The sequence below is a fragment of the Akebia trifoliata genome, chromosome 16 (genome assembly GCF_017979445.1).
Source record: "Akebia trifoliata isolate Shusen 1 chromosome 16, ASM1797944v1, whole genome shotgun sequence".
Lineage (NCBI taxonomy): Eukaryota > Viridiplantae > Streptophyta > Magnoliopsida > Ranunculales > Lardizabalaceae > Akebia > Akebia trifoliata.
Window position 1 is genome coordinate 334,694 of NC_141390.1, and position 20,607 is coordinate 355,300.

At 35.9% G+C, this 20,607-nt stretch overlaps 1 protein-coding gene and 1 pseudogene across 3 annotated transcripts in view; one reads left to right on the top strand and one right to left on the bottom strand.

The window, feature by feature from the left end:
- LOC147382119 (UDP-glycosyltransferase 74E1-like) overlaps window positions 1–20,607 on the top strand; it is a 46,404-nt gene that overhangs the window by 23,521 nt on the left and 2,276 nt on the right. The window contains exon 1 of one of the 2 annotated variants that reach the window (XM_086428768.1): window positions 20,273–20,387. The exons of the other annotated variant lie outside the window; for it this stretch is intronic. The gene's annotated coding sequence lies outside the window, so the exon portion shown is untranslated. Of the gene's footprint in view, window positions 1–20,272; window positions 20,388–20,607 lie in introns of those variants that run through there. 2 annotated transcript variants of the gene reach the window in all.
- On the bottom strand, window positions 3,635–6,560 carry LOC147382121 (putative serine/threonine-protein kinase PIX13; annotated as a pseudogene). The gene is made up of 5 exons (XR_015173297.1): window positions 6,513–6,560; window positions 4,951–4,977; window positions 4,665–4,829; window positions 4,449–4,572; window positions 3,635–3,990 (listed from the first exon to the last, which is right to left on the bottom strand). The product of XR_015173297.1 is annotated as a putative serine/threonine-protein kinase PIX13 (transcript).

The window sequence follows — 20,607 nt, forward strand, 5'->3', positions numbered from 1 at the left end:
TATGAGATGGAGGCTAAAACGTGGTGGATAAAGGACATTAGTGGCTGCATAAACGTAGGAAGAAGGTCAAGATGGGGAAGAAGTGTTTTAATCTCTTTTCTTCTTTTCTCCTTCTCTTTCTTTTCTCTTTTTTGAAATCTTTTCCTCTTCTTGTTGTCGCTGTGCGTCAGTCCCCCTCCTTTGTAAGAGAAAGTTTTCACCTTTTTAAATTTTTTTTTTAATGTTTCTACTTTTCCTTTTTTCTTTTTCTATTCTTTTTCTTTTTCATTGATTCTTTCTTTTTAATTTTTTTATTTCTTCTTTGACTTAAACATAAAGAGAAACTTCTCTTTCTATTTGAGTTTAAATGGAAAAAAATAGAAAGGGAGTATGATCCCATGCTTTGCGACTTACGCCGCTCTCATATATCAATGTTGGTTAAATTCACTGATTGGTTGATGAGTTGAAATTTTGGTTTGATTTTATTATTCACTTTGATGGATCGGTTAAATTTTAATTTACCATTGATTGATCGATTGAATTTTAGTTTGAATTTGATTGAATGATTGAATTTGAATTTGCATTTGCATTTTGTTGGCTGATTGAATCTTAATTTTTGTTTTGATTGGTTGATTAAATTTTAATTTTTGTTTGATTAATCGATTGAACTTTAATTTAAGTTTTGATTCGATTGGTCGAATGAATTTTTTATTCGATTGATTGATTGAATTTTAATTTAATTTGGATTATATTAGTCGATTGATTTTCAGTTTGAATTTAAATTTTATTTTGAATTTGAATTTTATTTTGAATCTTGATTAAATATTTATTTGAGATTTTTAACTTAGTCCATAGTTTTTTCAATTTTTTAAATTTTCGATGCACATAATCCCATTGATAATTTTCTATCCTGTTTTTCCTAAGAATCAAGGTCTCTAGGTTAAAGTCGGACATTGAGGAGCGTTTCAGCCATTTTTTATGATTTCTCATAAATTTCTCTATTTTCGTCAATTTGGGTCTCGTTAAACTCGAAATCATATTCTGAATGCAATGGAGGTACTTTTAAGATTTTTCGGAGGTTCGAAATTCATGAGGGGTATTTTCGTTATTTTATTAATTTTTATTGATTTTTGCATATTTTTACGAATTTTGGTGTGAGGTTTCTTTCAGTCCTAACGTGATTATTTCTAAGTTTCAAGGTCACATTTTTCTAACATTGTAATATCTTTATGTTATCAAAATGTATAGCGAACCTAAGTGTACGTGCTTTCTAAATAGGGTGTAAGGTGTAACGATCTTAAGCGCGTGTAAATTTCTATGTCGAGTCATAACGAGTAAGGAATAGAAATAAGAGAAATCAGGAATAGTACTCACAAACCTTCGAGTTCTTTGCATTCATCATTAGGAATCTACAACAACCAAGTGACGAATTATCGAATTAGCCAGATGCAAAAATGAGTTGTCTACAACACCATTTAGTGGCCACAAAATTGGGGACGGTAGCCCTAAAGTTCTCCATTGACGGACTCACAAGGACATAGGGTTTTGGGTATAAGAAAAATGGGAAAAAAAGAGTTCTAAAAAAGGGAAAAACAAAAGAGCAACATAGAAAAAAAGTAAGAAGGAAAGCAAGTAGCAAATATGAGTACTTGGTGTGAATAAAATATGAGAAAGGAGTAAACGAACGGAACTTTGACCGAAAATTCTAAAGGAGGGAACTCTGAGTTTTTGAAGAGAAATGGAAAGTAGAGACTGAGAGAAAAGTGAGAAGAAGAAGAAAAATGATGGAAGTGACGAAATTACAAGAAAAATTACCTTGGGATGCAAAGATCATCCAATGATTGAGATTGCATAGAACGTAAGGCTCATAATAGGTAGTCTTGGCCATTAATGAGCTCTAAAATCGATGAGGCCTACGTGCCCAGTGCCAAAACAATAAGAGAATGCCACATGGAGAAAATCAACCGTTGGGAAGGCCGAATATTGGCCTTTGAGTACACGCTCATAATAAGGTGGTGGCTCATGATTGCAAACCAATAAGGGAAGGGCATGTAGATCGACCTATCAATGCGCGCATTGGGAACATGTGACCGACATGACTCGTGTCATTTCAAAGACCCAAAGTCAAATCCCACTTAACTCAGGAGCAGAATAACATAAGTTCTCGAAAGAACGAGATATTACTGACCTTTTGAGAGGGGGCATTGTGGAGGGATAAAATCCCTAGTCTCCAGGATAATGACACCTATCACAACAGAGTGCATGGTTTAATGGGGAACAAAATTCCAAATTGGTGATCCATAACACTCGGGTAAGGATCTGAAGAGAAGGACTCGAGATAAGCTCAGGAAACATGTTTCTGTGTGAAGAAAGAATTCTAATCCCAAAATTCTTGGGATTTCAAAATCAAAATCCAAGAAGGACTCTTATCCAAGAATATCCTATGATCAAATCCCTAAATAAAAGTGGATAAGGGGAAAACGAGCAAAGGGAGATTTCTTTCCTTATAAGTAATAGGAGGGTAACACATACAAAGGTATGAGATTCTTTCTCCTAAACTCTCTATATCCTTATTCTAAGGTCTAACTTTGCCATTAGAAGTTCTGTGGAACCGAGAAAAGGGAGAGTATCAATGAGTTGCGGATCTTGAAGTAATCATAAAAAACACCTCTACAATGTGTTTTTTTTTTCACTCATAAAGAAAACCCTCAATAATAGGATTGTCAGTGGGATGGGCAATTGGCCTGATATAACAAGCCCATATATAATATATTTCATGTAAATAACTAGAATGATGATAAATGATGATAAACCGACACCCCTCTTTGACATACACCTCCCATACACTCTTGACATGGCATGTGTTAGAGCCATAAAATTTTTTTCTCGGGATACAAAAATGCACATATTTATGGGGATGTACAATTGCATATCCGAAGGAAAAAAAATCTATGGTTCTCGAGCATGCCACGTTAGGGGTGCATGTCAGAGGGGAGGAATAAAAAAATCACGACTCAAATAACTATTCTCAAGAGAGACTTAATTTGTTGAGACGTGATAAATCAACACGATAAATAGTACGCGGTCAATACATGGCTGACATGGCAAGGGCACATGACCATAGATCTTTTCCTTGAGGATACACAAGGAAAAAGATATAAGGTTCCCTGCTTAGCCACATCAGCCACGTATTATTTACCATGTTGATTTATCATTAGTCTAATTTGTTTGAATGTTAACTGGGTCACTATGTGAAAAAAGCCCATATTTGACGGTTTTAGCCCGTCAAATTTTGAGAAATTTAACAGACCTTCCCGTCAAATATTTTCTTGTAGAATTTTTTTTTGACGGCCCTGGACTATCAAATTATTGGAGAATGAGCTTAAAAAAAATAAAAAATTTCCATAGAGTATGACCGTCGAATTTGGAGATTTAACAAACAATAGCACGGTCCTCTAATTCACCAATCACAATAAACAAAATAATAATAAAAAAATTAGAAAAATAAAAAAAAAACAAAAGAAAAATCATAAAACAAATTCCAAATTAAGCTAAACAAGTCAAAATTCATATTATATATTGAAATTCGATTATTAAACAAGCTCTAATAGAAGCAATTGGGCACCAATAAGCTTCTTATTACAATTCAAAGTTTTTAATTGGGCACCAATAAGCAACCGTTTTGGGATTCCTTGGACTTTTCCTTGATGGCTTGCAACCGTTCCAAAGCTTCCACAACTTCTTTCATCGATGGACGGTTTTTTGGATCCGTCCCTAGGCATTTGAGAGTGAGTTGAGCTACTCGTATTGCTCCTCTGACAGGATACTGACCATCGAGCCGTGGATCTATTATATTAGAAAGCTTTCTTCACTCCGATAGAGATGGCTTTAACCACTCCACCAAATTATGGTGCCCACTTGGGCGGTTTGTGTCAATTGCTCGTTGGCCTGTTAGCATCTCTAGCAACACTACTCCAAAACCATATACATCACTCTTCACATATAAATGACCTGTTCAGTTTGGGCACATTTGTTATTCATTCATTATCAAGTATTTTTAACTCTTCTTTTGTGGGCATGCACACCAATTCAGATGACTCAAACGCATTAAATCAAAAATTAAATTCGATCAGCCTAATTGTGGGCCATTGGGACTGGATTTGAGCTCGGTGGACCTATGTTCAGTAGGTAACTACCTCTTTAGGTTTGGGTTAGGACTCAACCAAGTCCTAACCCACCCATTGACTGCCCTAACTGATTTTGTTATGTAGTTCCACACATTCACATGTCAGGGGCCTGAAAATTGTGTCATGGTTATTCCAATGAGCACGACCGTGACATGTGGGCAACTTTACTTGTTGATTTGAAAAACATGATTCAGGCCCTTGTACATTAAACCGCTAGGCGGGGGTGACTGTCGAATGGCTATGTAGTATGGGATTAGAAGAGGTGCCAGGATATTTTTTTACCTGTAGCAATATATTCAGGAGCTGCATACCCATATGTGCCCTTTACACGTGTTGTCACATGTGTGTCACCAGGCAATGGGCCATCTTTTGCCAAACCAAAATCCAATAGTTTTGCATTAAAATACTACAAAAGAAAGAAAATACAAGCACATTTAATTGCATTAAACACACTTTTTTCTTTTAATATCAAATTCTGTGATGATTTAGTAAATTTACCTCGTCGAGTAAGATATTGGACGACTTGAAGTCCCTATAGATAATTTTCTTTTCGGATGCATGTAAGCATGCTAGGCCTCGAGCTGCACCTATGGCTATCTTGAGTCGTGTGCTCCATGAAAGAGGTTGGACTGAACCCTCTGCACAATAAATAATGTTGCATAACTAACAATATGGTTTGTGCGTGCATGTGTGTGTGTGTGTGTGTGTGTCTACACACGTGTCAACGTGAAAAAAAGTATAAGAGAAAAAGAAAAAAGGATACTTGATAATAAAAAAAACATACCTCCTTGAAAACAACACTCTGCAAAGGCTGCACAGATCAAAAGTTGAGACTGAAAAGTTGAGCAAACATATCTCCTTTATTTACTTGGATCATTAGCAAATGTCTGGATAGTGGACAATCCATCCTAAAGTCAATATAAAAATTTGAAATGCTAATCAACATTTGAAACACACATTGAAGTACATCAATTCTATTGTGAACTAAAACTTATAAGGCTATGAACTAGAAACAGAGAAGTGGAGAGTTAATGTAACACCCCAGATTTTCAACTCATATCTCGAGAAAGTTAAATGGTGAGATTTGGAGGAAAATATTGAAGGAGATACTCAGAGTAATATACTCGAATATTGCTATGATTAATTTTGAGGAAAATCGACTTTGCAATTAGATTCAAAAAGATCGGAATATATAAATTAGCTTGTAAGCAAGTTCGAATTCAAGTTCGGAGGAAAAAATTATAAAATCCTCGAATTTCGTGTTAAGTGGGATCCAAAATAGTAGAATTTCGTTAGAGTGACAATCGAAAAGATTTGATGACACCGTTAGGTCCGCAATAAAAAATTATTCGAAATGGTATATTCGTTTGTCATTTTTCGAGTCCGAATAGTTAAGTTACGATCGAAACTAGAAATGAGGGAAAATTACAAGTATGCCCTCAACTTTATTATAAAAGAAAATCTGATTTTCTTTTATTTCATTTCATTTCATTTCTCTTCTTCTCTAAAGAACCCAAACATCAGCCCTTCTCTCAACCTAGGATTTCTTCTCTTCACCTCAAGTTTCATTGAGAAGGAATGACCGTTGAACCCCGACGAAAAAGACAAAGTTGTCGGCTACGACGAGAGCTACAACCTCACCCTCTTTGTTAACCCATTCACGTCCGTTTCCTCACCCTCCATCAGAAATCAGCGAGTAGCTTAGGGTATCGTCATACTCGGAGCTTCACCTTGTTAGTGGATGCTTGTCTTCTAGGGTAGAAGTGGAGGAGAGTGCCGTTGTCGTCCTCTTTGCATCAAACTCAGCTCAACAACAACTCTTCACCACCAACCTTGATCATTGTGCGAGTTCATCACCTTTGACGTCCACAAACAAGTAAGGGACTTTCAATTCCTATTGGTAACTTTAGATTTCTGAAAACGTGCATTTAGAATTTGAAACAAAACTTATTGTTTGCATTTAAATCGTAGAAATTGGTGTTTGATTTCAAATTCATGGTAGAAGTAGGTGTTTTGATTTTGTTTTATCAAAATTTAACTATAAATTCGTGGGTGAGTTGAATGATTCGAAGAACGGATGAAAGATCCGAAAAATGGATTGAAAGAACCCAAAAATCGTGAAGGGTTCAGTTCTGTTGGCGGGAAAGGTCGGTGCCACCGGCACCTACCGAAGGCATTCTATCGGTCCCACCGACAGAATGAAGCTTCTGCCACCGACGAAACTAAACAACGCGAGAAATTTTGTCTGTCGGCAGATGCCGTCGGTCCCACCGACACCTGCCGATGAGTAAACTGTCGGTTCCACCGACAGCATCATGATTCTGCCGCCGACAGCCACCGACAGACACAGTTTTCATCAGAACAGTCTTCTGACTCTTGCTTTGACCTCCCCATTACCTATACTTGATTTCCCACCCTTCATTTCATTAAAAACATTTAAGTAAATGGAACATTTTACTTTAAGTTCTTTAATGAAATTAAGGTTTTACCCCCCATTTCGGAACAATGGGAATGGTTTCAAGATCCAAATCTCAAAGGATCAAAATCTGAATTTTGGTTTCAAGAACAAAACGTAATTTTCGATATTTTCGGCAAGTTTTCAAAATGTAATAAATTTCGCATTACTTTGAATTAGATTACAAAAACTATATGGTGTCGAATCTCGTGATCGAGACTTTCATTTCGAAAAACCCGTTTTCAATTTTGAGAACTTCGAAAAATTGAGTTTTCGACACTTAGCCAAATTTTCACCAGTTTACCTTATTTTTAACAGCTTTGGTCTCGTGCATCGTCGGGATTTTGTTTTTTAATAAACTTTGATGATTTTCGATAAAAAAACCAAAAATGACTTTGAAAAATTGGAAATGAACGATTTGACTTGAAAGGATGAAAAATGAGAATGTCGAAAGAATGGGAAAGGGATGCTCGGTAAAATGTCAGAATCACACCCGAGGGGTGATGTCTGCATCTTACATTGTATGTTGTATGTAGGTTTGTGAAAGGATATCCAGGTTATTAATGAAAGGGTTGCATATTTATTTACGATTATGTTAGCGCGTGCGCTAAGTATTGTTATTTATTTTAGGTCGGGTGGCCACGGTTGCATGGTAGGAACTGGATATCCATTCTCAACCCTGTTTTGTTAATTTCTCTTTTGTTTTAAATGAAAAATCATATATATATATATATATATATATATACGTAGCTATTTTGTGAGCTGTTAAAGGGTTTGTGAATGCCTGAAGGGATAGTGCGTCACATCATCCGGAGGGGTGCACTATCTTGGGATGTACGGTAGGGACCACCAAACTCATACGTGGTATGGGACGCGTATGAGAGTGGAGTCACAACTGGAATCCGGGTTCATTCCTTTCTTATCTTTACCAGTGAACATGTATTGTAAAGGTGGTCGTATACAAGTGGAGTGTCATTTGGGAATAACATGCACGCCTGATAGGCATAGACAAAGATGATTAGTCAGTGATCACTAACAATCTAGTAGTAGTCGAACGTTCTGACACATCGAAAAGAGACCCATTGCTTACGGTCAAGTCAAACGGCCAGCCTGAGCTGGATAAATGGTCCCGCAAGCGTGGTAGACACGACCAGCCACAAAATCAGGAACTACAATGTTATTGAGGAATATCATGTCCTGATTGGGAGTGATCCAGTCGTGAATCCCAACTCTCTAATACCAGTACTCTACCATTTGCATTATGTATTTGTCATTATATTTCGAATTATAAACTAAGAAGCATGTCTATTATTTCAATGTTGTCAATATTATTTGCATAAAATGAAAAATGTATAATGAGTATGGATGATTGATGCCATGTGTAATTTTTAAACTGTTTAGTTGCTCATCCCTGGCTATATGTACCAGTTGATCGCATTTTATCTTGTAAAACCTTGCATGTATTAAAATGTTCAGTATGCTTTATTCGATCATGGTTAAGAAGGGTTATTAGTAGGAATTGGTTGTTAGTTACTCACCCTTTTCTTCCTATTTTTTTTTGTTTCAGCACTTACAATTACTGAGGCAGGCGCAGAGTTAGTAATTGAGGAGCATCTGGTCGGTCAGATCGATGACCAGAGTCTTTTGCCTGGTAAGCACTAGGGCTACATCCTGTAGTGTTGTCAGTTTCCTCTAGGATGTATGTAGTTTTTGGATTGAGAGTTTAGGCCTATGTTAGAGTGAGAGTATTTTGTAAGCCTGTATATGGTTAAATCTTCCGCACTCTGATCTATTTACATGTTAGATGTAATTAGTCTTCTGCTGTTAATTTTTTCTGTATCTACATCTGTATATACAGGTTTTGTTATAAATTGGCTTATCAGGTTTGAGTTTTGTGAAACACTAACATAAACAGAGGAGACCATGCCAAAATTTCGAGGTAACACCTAGTACCTTGAGGTTTAGCATTAGGATTTGTGTTAGCATTTGGCAGGACGTCACAGATGGTATTAGAGCACAATATTAGTTTCGTTTGGGATACAGATCCGTTATGTTTTGGAGAATAGACTGATACCACAGGCATTAGAGATAATTATAGAGCGTCATTAGGAACCCGACATCTGAGCTATTCAGTAGTTCCGTATTGGGATTGCGAGCTCTTCTGTGTTTAGAAGTCTGTAGAACCTAATAAGCCTAAGATAAGATCCTAGGTTCATTCTATAGTGATGAAAATTGTGTTAATTACTAGATTCCTTATTATAATAGTAGTTAATGCTTCCGTAAGAATGATGTTGGCGTAGTTCGGAGAAGTGCCTTGCTTCTGATAAATAGAAATTTCTGAACTTGCAGGCTAGGAAAAGAGGCAAGAAAACAGAGTTACAACTGGACTCGTGACAATGAGTCAAACCAGTGGGAAAGGCCTACCTGGGTCAAGTCAACTCACCAAGATAGAACAATTGATAGAAGCAGTCTTGGGGTTATCCTAGAGTCAGACACGCATGGAAAGGAGACAATTGGAGATGTTTGAGGCTCAGATGATCATGGTGGGTCAATTAACAAAAAGACTAGAAAGAATAGAAGAAAAAGTCGACCACCATCTTAAGGATGAATCCCATAAGGACCCTAAGGTAGATATCCCAGCATAGGGAGAACTACGAGAAGAAATGAGGATAGTACAATCATCGCCTCCAAGCCTATTTGAAGAAGGGCAGTTAGGATCTAACAAGAGGCAAACAATTACGAGACTAGTAGGGTCACGGGGAAAACGACCATACATAAGTAGCGAGACTATAGAAATACTCGTTCAAGAAATGAAGGAGTTTTGCAGGAAGCAACAACATATAATACTAAATCGATCGAAAGAAAAAGTGATAGCGTGTTATGAATGTGTTAAGTTAGGACACATAGGGGTGCAATGCTCAGGTCCACGTCGACCAATTAAAGATGCGTGGCTCAGAAAGATGTTAGATGGGCCAATTCAAGGAACAATAAGGTCATCGGATTCTAACAAGGTCAATGACATGCTTATACCATCACAAGCGGATCGAACTAGTGGTCGAAAACGAGATGGGATGGAATTACAAACGTGCTAGGGACAGACCAGTCAACCCTCGACCTCTCATCTTTCCAGATCAGACCTGGCCAAGAGGCCAATGTATTCGAGGCCAATCTCCCCTGGATCAGTTTACCCACAGTATAGAGCTACTCAACCACCGAGTTGTGGGGTGCCCTCATCACTGAGTCATAGAGTAGTTGGAACTCCAACGAGGCTAGTAGGGCCAAGAGAACCAACGAGGCAGGTCCAGAGAATACAGGCTCCAGTTTACCAATTGCCCACTCCACAAAAATCTATAAAGACAAAATCCTTAACATGTTATGGGTGTGATCAAGTGGGACATATTAGGAGAGAGTGCCATCTATCACAGTCGCAGGCAGGGATTGTGACCCAAGAGGAACCAACTGTCTCCGATAATATTTTAGAAGGTATGATTTTTTTTTTTATAATGATGTTAAAAATTAGAGTCCTATATAATATTGATTTCCTTTATATCATATATTGTTGCTAAGATTTTTCACACTTATTGGAGCCAGAAATTTATTAAGACGGATCGAGTAATAAAACTAGTTACACCACTATCGAAAAAGTTGTTGAGAACTATGGGACAAAAAATGTCTATGAGATAGGCACTGTTAGGTAAGGTAGGAAGAAGTATTATGAGTAGAAATGCGTGTTGTAGTATAAGAGTATTCAAAACGTGACAATAATATGGTATTGAGTATGGGTGAATTAAGGCTAAAAATAATTGTTAGAAAGTGAGGCTAGAATGATACTTTGTGAAGGAAGAATGAGATTTTTGGAAATACTAAGTAGGAATCTACCGAATAGAGGTGTGCAATCAAAAACTAAAATTTGGTGTGTGATAAAAGTGAACGAGTATTTAAAAGTAAACTTGATGTGTGAAAGATGCGCTTCATTAGGAGAGGTAAAAAATAAATTTATGAATAGGGAGGCATGTTGAATTTGACGATTGTATAAGTGAATAGTATTGTTAAAATGAATTGGAATGACGGTAGGGAAGAGTTAGGTAGAAAATGTAATCTTGACATCAAGGTGGATCAATATAAGGCGCGAGAAAGAATAATGTTGTGATAAGGTTGTGTTAATGGTGACTTAAAGGAATTGTGAGAAAATAAATGAAGAAGGTAAAACAACGATACTGCTTATGAATTGAAATTCACGAGAGATAGTTGTGAGATTTGTAAAGGCTAATCATGGTACTATCAGTATTGGGTGATAAGTGAAAATATGTATGATTTAGAAAAATATAAAGTTACATGAATAAGAATTAATTGATATTACGATGATATTTAAACAGTAATTAGTCAATACTGTGATTTTGGGAGTAAGGAAAGAAAGCATGTGACTTGCGGCTTATAGTACCGTTTGAAGTAGTTGAATAGATCTTAAGTAGGTTCACCGCGTGTTCTACGTACTCTGTCGAAGAAATATTTGTCAGACCCTTCACACGTGATTTAATTATGAAACAATTTGCTTGATATAGGTGTTACCCTCATGGTTAAGGTTTTTAAATCATGAAGATTATGACAAAGGCCTTGAGGAGATATCACGATAAGCAAAACTTGGAATATGGAGTCGAATGTAGGAATATTGTTGTATTGAGAATAAAGGTTTGATGTGATTTGCGAAGTAGTGTTAGTATAGTGGTGTTTGTGGTAAAACAACGTATTGAAGAGTGATTTTCATTGTAGGTACAAGTACGCATAATAGGTGATATAGTTGGTAAGGAAAACAATGATAAATGATAGAGGAGGTATGAAAGAACTATTGATAGAAAATGGTGGGGAATTGATATGATGTGAGTTGATTGTATTTTATGATTATACAAATGATAAATTAGTTGGGGCATAAGAATGATTTGGAGTGATTAATGGATGGATGTATTGGGTTTATGAAAAATAGGTGACGTAAGGTTTGTAAATTGGAAATGAGATTAGCTTGGAACCGCGGGTAGAAGATAATGGAAGATAAGTATCGCTTATTATATATGACAATAAAGCTCGATAAGATATAATTCAAATTTCGAGGACGAAATTTTTATTAAGGGGGGGAGAATGTAACACCCCGGATTTTCAACTCATATCTCGAGGAAATTAAATGGTGAGATTTGGAGAAAAATATCAAAGGAGATACTTAAAGTAATATACTCGAATATTGCTATGATTAATTTCGAGGAAAATCGACTTCGCCATTAGATTCAAAAGGATCAAAATATATACATTAGTCTATAAGCAAGTTCGGAGGAAAAAGTTATAAAATCCTCGAATTTCGCGTTAAGTGGGACCTAAAATAGTAGAATTTCGTTAGAGCGAGAATCGAAAAGATTTGATGACACCGTTAGGTCCGCAATGAAAAATTATTCGAAATGGTATATTCGTTTGTCATTTTCTGAGTCCGAATAGTTAAGTTACGATCGAAACTAGAAATGAGGAAAAATTACAAGTATGCCCTCAACTTTATTATAAAAGAAAATCAGATTTTCTTTTATTTCATTTCATTTCATTTCTCTTCTTCTCTAAAGAACCCAAACATCAGTCCTTTTCTCAACCTAGATTTCTTCTCTTCACCCCAAGATTCATTGAGAAGGAATGACCGTTGAACCCCGACGAAGAAGACAAAGTTGTCGGCTACGACGAGAGCTACAACCTCACCCTCTTTGTTAACCCATTCACGTCCGTTTCCTCACCCTCCATCAGAAATCAGCGAGTAGCTTAGGGTATCGTCATACTCGGAGCTTCACCTTGTTAGTGGATGCTTGTCTTCTAGGGTAGAAGTGGAGGAGAGTGCCGTTGTCGTCCTCTTTGCATCAAACTCAGCTCAACAACAACTCTTCACCACCAACATTGATCATTGTGCGAGTTCATCACCTTTGACGTCCACAAACAAGTAAGGGACTTTCAATTCCTATTGGTAACTTTAGATTTCTGAAAACGTGCATTTAGGGTTTGAAACAAAACTTATTGTTTGCATTTAAATCGTAGAAATTGGTGTTTGATTTCAAATTCATGGTAGAAGTAGGTGTTTTGATTTTGTTTTATCAAAAGTTAACTATAAATTCGTGAGTGAGTTGAATGATTCGAAGAACGGATGAAAGATCCGAAAAATGGATTGAAAGAACCCAAAAATCGTGAAGGATTCAGTTCTGTTGGCGGAAAGGTCGGTGCCACCGGCACCTACCGAAGGCATTCTGTCGGTCCCACCGACAGAATGAAGCTTCTGCCACCGACGAAACTAAACAGCGCGAGAAATTTTGTCTGTCGGCAGATGCCGTCGGTCCCACCGACACCTGCCGATGAGTAAACTGTCGGTTCCACCGACAGCATCCTGATTCTGCTGCCGACAGCCACCGACAGACACAATTTTCATCAGAACAGTGTTTTGATTCTTGCTTTGACCTCCCCATTGCCTATACTTGATTTCCCACCCTTCATTTCATTAAAAACATTTAAGTAAATGGAACATTTTACTTTAAGTTCTTTAATGAAATTAAGGTTTTACCCCCTATTTCGGAACAATGGGAATGGTTTCAAGATCTAAATCTCAAAGGATCAAAATTTGAATTTTGGTTTCAAGAACAAAACGTAATTTTCGACGTTTTCGGCAAGTTTTCAAAATGTAATAACTTTCATATTACTTTGAATTAGATTACAAAAACTATATGGTGTCGAATCTCGTGATCGAGACTTTCATTTCGAAAAACCTGTTTTCAATTTCGAGAACTTTGAAAATTGAGTTTCCGACACTTAGCCAAATTTTCACCAACTTACCTTATTTTTAACAACTTTGGTCTCGTGCATCGTTGGGACCTTTTTTTAAAAAAATTTTGATGGTTTTCGAAAAAAAACCAAAAATGACTTTGAAAGATTGGAAATGAATGGTTTAACTTGAAAGGACAAAAAATGAGAATGTCGAAAGAATGGGAAAGGGATGCTCAGAAAAATGTCAGAATCACACCCGATGGATGATGTCTGCATTTTACATTGTATGTAGGTTGGTGAAAGGATATCCAGGTTATTAATGAAAAGGTTGCATGTTTATTTACGATTATGTTAGCACGTGCGCTGAGTATTGTTATTTATTTTAGACCAGGTGGCCATGGTTGCATTGTAGGAACTGGATATCCATTCTCAACCCTGTTTTGTTAATTTCTCTTTTGTTTTAAATGAAAAATCATATATATATATATATACGTAGCTATTTTGTGAGATGTTAAAGGGTTTGTGAATGCCTGAAGGGATAGTGCGTCACATCATCCGGAGGGGTACACTATCCTAGGATGTACGGTAGGGACCACCAAACTCATACGTGGTATGGGACGCGTATGAGAGTGGAGTCACAACTGGAATCCGGGTTCATTCCTTTCTTATCTTTACCAGTGAACGTGTATTGTAAAGGTGGTCGTATACGAGTGGAGTGTCATTTGGGAATCACATGCACGCCTGATAGGCATAGACGAAGATGATTAGTCAGTGATCACTAACAATCTAGTAGTAGTCGAACGTTCTGACACATCGAAAAGAGACCAATTGCTTACGGTCACGTCAAACGGCCAGCCTTAGCCAGATAAATGGTCTTGCAAGCGTGGTAGACACGACCAACCACAAAATCAAGAACTACGATGTTATTGAGGAATATCATGTCCTGACTAGGAGCGATCCAGTCGTGAATCCCAACTCTCTAATTTCAATACTCCACCATTTGCATTATGTATCTGTTGTTATATTTCGAATTATAAACTGAGAAGCATGTCTATTATTTCAATGTTGTCAACATTATTTGCATAAAATGAAAAATGTATAATGAGTATGGATGATTGATGTCATATGTAATTTTTAAACTGTTTAGTTGCTCATCCCTGGCTATATGTACCAGTTGATCGCATTTTATCTTGTAAAACCTTACATGTATTAAAATGTTCAGTATGTTTTATTCAATCATGGTTAGGAAGGGTTATTAGTAGGAATTAGTTGTGAACTTACTGGGTAACCATCGTTACTCACCATTTCCTTCCTATTTTTTTTTAGTTTCAGCACTTGCAATTACTGAGGCAGGCGCAAAGTCAGTAATTGAGGAGCATCTGGTCGGTCAGATCGACGACCAGAGTCTTTTGCCTGGTGAGCACTAGGGCTACATCCCTAGTGTTGTCAGTTTCCTCTAGGATGTATGTAGTTTTTGGATTGAAAGTTTAGGCCCATGTTAGAGTGAGAGTATTTTGTAAGCCTGTACATGGTTAAATCTTCCGCGCTCTTATCTATTTACATGTTAGATGTAATTAGTCTTTCGCTGTTAATTTTTTCTGTATCTACATCTGTTATACAGGTTTTGTTATAAATTAGTTTATCAGGTTTGAGTTCCGTGAAACGCTAACATAAACAGAGGAGACCATGCCAAAATTTCGATATGCCACCTAGTACCTTGAGGTTTGGCATTGGGATTTGTGTTAGCGTTTGGCGGGGCGTCATACTTAAATATTTTATTTAATTATTGCCTTGGTGTCCTAAGCTCAGATGTCTCATATGCATTATCACTACTATAGTCAAGTGTTTCGGAGGAATTGCCACCAACCACAGAAACACCTGAACTTTGTTGAAAAGAAACTGCACTGTTTCCAGAAGGCTTTGCCTCTAAAGTTTGCTGATTTATATCATGAAATGCTGGAAAGAAAAATACGTGGAACCAACATGTTAATAGGAAGTCAATACTGAAGTATTCATTTGATAACCTAGGTTTCGTTATCCACTCTTTACTTGGAATCATCGGTGTCGAAGACATCTACAAGTTGAATGAGAAGAACGACATAGTTTAATGGAACTTTCAACAAATTGAAAACAAAATGTATCTTGACATAATCTCTTATAGTGGCAAACTATCTAATTTTGTAATTGGATAAGATTTGAATAATAATGTTGGTAATAGGAATCTAACCACAACCAATCCAAAAGTGAAGAGAAGTTCTATGTATAATAAAAGAGGATCTAAAAGTGAAGAGAAGTAAAGGCAAATTGCTCATTGCTACCCTTCCTTAAAAAACTTGAGCTGTCAATGGATTGGGTCTAGATCAATCTGGGACCAATATTGGATCAGACCCAAATCTGATCCAATACGAATCGAATTGGATTCTTGTCAAAGATCTCAATAATGATCCAAATCCCATCTGATAAACAATTGGATCGAGTCAGAATTGGATAAAATCTGTTTTGATGTATAAAATATATAATGTAACCTAAATACCTTCTGAAATTTTATATGATCAGAGCCCTTTTAGATCGGCTAATCCAGATTGTCTCTTGGCTTGCGTACGAACAACTTTTCTGCATACTGCATGAAGAGAACTTAAAAAGCCACAAGCCCATGATTAGATGTATTCGTGCACATACCCATATGCATAACAAATAATGTATCTATATATATGTATATATATAACAAACACTCAAATACATTCATAATATAATACATATAACACATCTACAGAATAAGCGTCTGTCCATCATTTTTGAGATGTTATGTAAACTGGGTTTTGCATTCATTAAGAGTTTTTATGAATTAACTATAATTATTTTTATTTATTTTTCCTTATTTTACATACTCTCTTGTTTGGGGAACCTTCAAATTTTCCTTACAGTAAGGGAGTAGTTAGAAATAATTTTTTTATTAATTGGGTTATTAAGTTACCACCAAAAAAGAATCCCAATCCCTACCTCAAGAACTAACATTTTCACACCAATTTTTCACTTCACCTGAAAATATAAAAAGCAAATCGGTGGGGTATCTTACAACACTACTATTTATTAAGGCTATTATGCTCATGGGTTACTGATTGTTAAAAGGACCACATACATAAATCTGCAACATAACCATTTTAAAATAATAATAAATAAAAAATGAGCAGGTGCTGTTGATCAATGAAATGTAAATTGAGTGGATTTCAGGAGGATTATTTACAACTGACTCCTATCAATAAAGGCAAAAGAAAATATTTCCTGCCAAGCAATGTGTTGTTTCTTACATGTGATCATCTACACGTGAATATCTGTTGCTTGGAAGGTCCCACCAAATTTGAATAAGAATGTTTAAGTAAGAACAATACCTGCATAGAGGAGATTGGGGGAAGCAAACTATTATTAGAAACTAGTTTTTTACCAGCAAGTGTATGAGATAATCTGCTATGTAGGGGCATTGGGAATGATAATGATCCTAATTCCTGATACCCCGTAATGCTGCCTCGGCCCACTAAGAAAATGAGTTGGATCATAGCACTGTATGTACAGCAATTCTTGCTACAAGAATGGTGAAAGATTATAGTCATTTTGTGTAAAGACAATGGTGAAAAAGTTAAAAACATTTCTACTTCATTGCCCCAAAGAAAGCTTTATTTTATCTCATTTTATATTCATGTTTAACATGCGTTGGACCATGCCATATTCAATGTCGGACCTTTTTCTTTGCTGATTCATAAAATCTTATAAAGCATGCTTCTTTGCTAATGTTGGTGTATATGGAAAGAAAGGAATGCCAGTCTTCAAAAGTAAAGAAAAATACTTGATGGTGATCGGAGGTTAAAGCAAATGATCAATTATTATGGTTAGCAAATGATCAAATGATCTACGATTCTGTGATGGGGCGTAATATAATCATAAAAAATAACATATTATTTATAAAATATCAATTATTATAGTTAGTAACATCACACTATTGTTACTAATTCCCATTCTTGCAGAGTCTTGGATTCTCCAACTAGTGGCCCCCATAGGGGAACCACCTTCTTGATAAAAAGCCAAAAAAAAAAAAGAGTTAAAAAATGCATTAATAATGAATCATGAATTCATATGATGAATGATAAGACCTATGTACGACAAAGCCATATTAGCTAATCACTATAGATTGGAGAAAATAAAAAGTTCTATACAGTTAGACCCCAAGAATTACAAAAACAAATTTCCTCTGGTGCATGCTTTGATCATATTTTTTTTACCAAACATTCAAGACAAACTCTACCATCTCATTTTCCATGTATGAATTGCATGCAGGGTGCAATGCAGGGGGGCACCTTCAAAAAAATTTCTTCAGAAATTTCAAAGACTTGTGCCTTAAGCCACTGATTCTAAGCAAAGCCTTCCCAATCCACTTATTAACTCAATCTGAATTTTTGATCTTAAATGAAATACTTCTCAACAACAGCCTTTAGGTCACTCAAATTTATCAGGCCTGTATAAGATTGAAAAGCAAGGTTTAAAATATTGTATCGAGACAATGTTTCAAGTAAGGATAAAAATTGATCAACAGAAACGTTCTAAGGCAATCTGAAACATTCATGATCATTTGTAGATAACGTGAAGGATGCGTTTCTGTCGCTTTTGATTTGGGGTTGGTTTGAGGAATAAGGACTTAAGGAGTGGCAATCGATGTTATCAACCTCATAAACACCTCTTAGTGGGCATTTGTCCTCCTATGTCTTTATCAATTTAATTAAGTTGGCACTTAGATTTGATTTTAAAGTTCTAGATCATTACATTTGGTTGGTAGTGTTTGAGAGAAAGTCTTCATGTGGGGTCTACTGAGAGGAAAAATATAAAAAGACAACACAAAGTGAAATTTATCCATCCACTATTAGGACCCAAGGTCTTTCCAAAGTGTATCTTAACAAAAACACCTCGTTTGACTATCAAAATGAACCAGTCTTAGGTAATGATCATATGCCCATACTAAGAAATTTCTTAGTTCTTACCCCCATTTTGATTAGTCCAGATTTGTTGTTGAAGGAAAGTGGATGCTAAGATGTTAAATGAACAATATACAAACACGTGTACATTGAGATACGAATTCTAATATCTTAATATTTGTAGTTTAATACATTACATTTACTAAGTATGATCCTAAATCCCCAACTAAAATAGAGCACACTTCTCTAAGTTTAACTCAACTACTATTTAGGACTTCTAGTTTAATTCTCGTAATTTGAAGCATACCAAAGAGCTGAACAATGGTAAACTCAGCTCAAATTGGAAGGGGCGTATATTGATCAAGAACTATTTGTTGGAACTAATTGGAGGTGATGAGTAGGCATAGTAAGACTGGTGATACTAGTCAAGCTTTATAAATAATACAAAAAATGCAATCAAACTATGGTCATGGGGAAAATGAAAACATAACTACTACGAACAATAGTAGAGTTATGATGTATTTTTCAATGCAAATTTTATTAAACAAAGTTTGTTTACTTTCATAAAATTTATCAATTCTAAATTCTAAATTAACAAGAAACCTTAAAATCTGAAAAAAGCTAAAATCCAAAATATGTACCGTTTCAGATCGTGCAACAAAGATCTTCCCCAAGTTGTTCTCTGTCTCACATGCTTCTTGCAATATCAAATAGTAAATAAAATTCAGAAATTGAAGAGCTCTAAAGCCGCTAAACAAAGAAAATTTTCCCTCCGTTTTATAATCAGATTAAACAAACCATAACTTCTCAAAATCTCACCGTAGAATATCTACTTGAGTCCAAGGAGAAAGAAAAAAAATGGTGAAAAAATTCAGATCTAATCATATCAAAACACTTAGATCTATGAAATCATTTGGATCCTTAATCAAAATTTTATTTGTTTTTAGGTTTTGTTTCGTGTAAAATTAACACATTTGGGAAACAAAAAATCAAAATTAATATATTTTGTGGAATCCAAAACCCTAGATCTCATCCTCATCAATCTGAACAATGCTATGGATCCATCAACCTGAGAGAGAGAGAGAGAGTCACCTTAAAAAATAATAGTGAACAGATCACTTCGAGATCGAGAGATCACTTCGAGAGATCAGAGATCGAGTGATCAAATAGAGAGCGATTGAACGATGACATTGATCCAGAGATGAGATCGAGGGAGACAGGGAGAGAAATCGATCGACTGTGAAAAAGCAATAGAGAGGTCGGTCGATTGAGTGAGAGAGAGAGAGAGAGGTCGATCGATCCGATCGACTGTGAGAGAGAGATGAAGAGAAACAGTGAGAGAGAGAGGTAAGGGGTGAGTGTGATAGACTGAAAACGTGATCCACAGGCCATGGAATTTTGGGTTTAAAATTCGACGGGCCAAGCCCAACAAATTCTTTTAGAAAAATTCGGGATTTTCACGTAGTGGGTATTGGTATAAGTACTCAAAACTTGGATGAGTGGACTCAATTTGGATGGATTTTGAGATGGGCTCGGCCCCAAACTCAATGGAGCCTATTGACTGAGTCAACTTGGCAAATTATCAAATCAACTCATCAACTCGGGCAAGTCAACCCAAAAATGATTGGATAAATTTGAGTTTCTTAATCAATGGTTTCATTGGGCTTCTAATAAAAATTAAATAAAATTATTAAAGAAAAAGATTCGATTCATGATATCTACGACTGTTTTTGGCTTTTTCATCATGTCTAAATTCGTCATAAATACTTTCCCAAACAAGTGTATCTTACAGTGCAGGGTGTATGACACATGTTTAAAAACAAGACTTACTCCTCACAAAAACACAAAATTAAATTGGATCCAAAAGTCTTGTCACCACCCTGTCCACAAAGTATATTTTATATAATATAAATAATAAATTTGATGTCTGTTGGTACAAATTCAATGCTGGGTGAGTCTAATACCAATTGAAAGAAAGAGTGGAGACGAAGAAGCATTTGAGGAGATAGGATTTAAGCAAGAAATCAGGTATGGTAGAGAACATCAAATATAATAATACATTTTTTTTTTTTGGGCATTAAACTTGAATTAGATTTGAAACCATGATTCAAATTGACATGTTTTTGGGCTGAATCAACCATTTTGAATTAGTTTTCTTTTCTATTTTTTTTTTTTTCATTTAATAATATATTGTTTGAAAGAATTCAAATATATATATTTGAGATCAATTTAAAATTGAATTTTTATG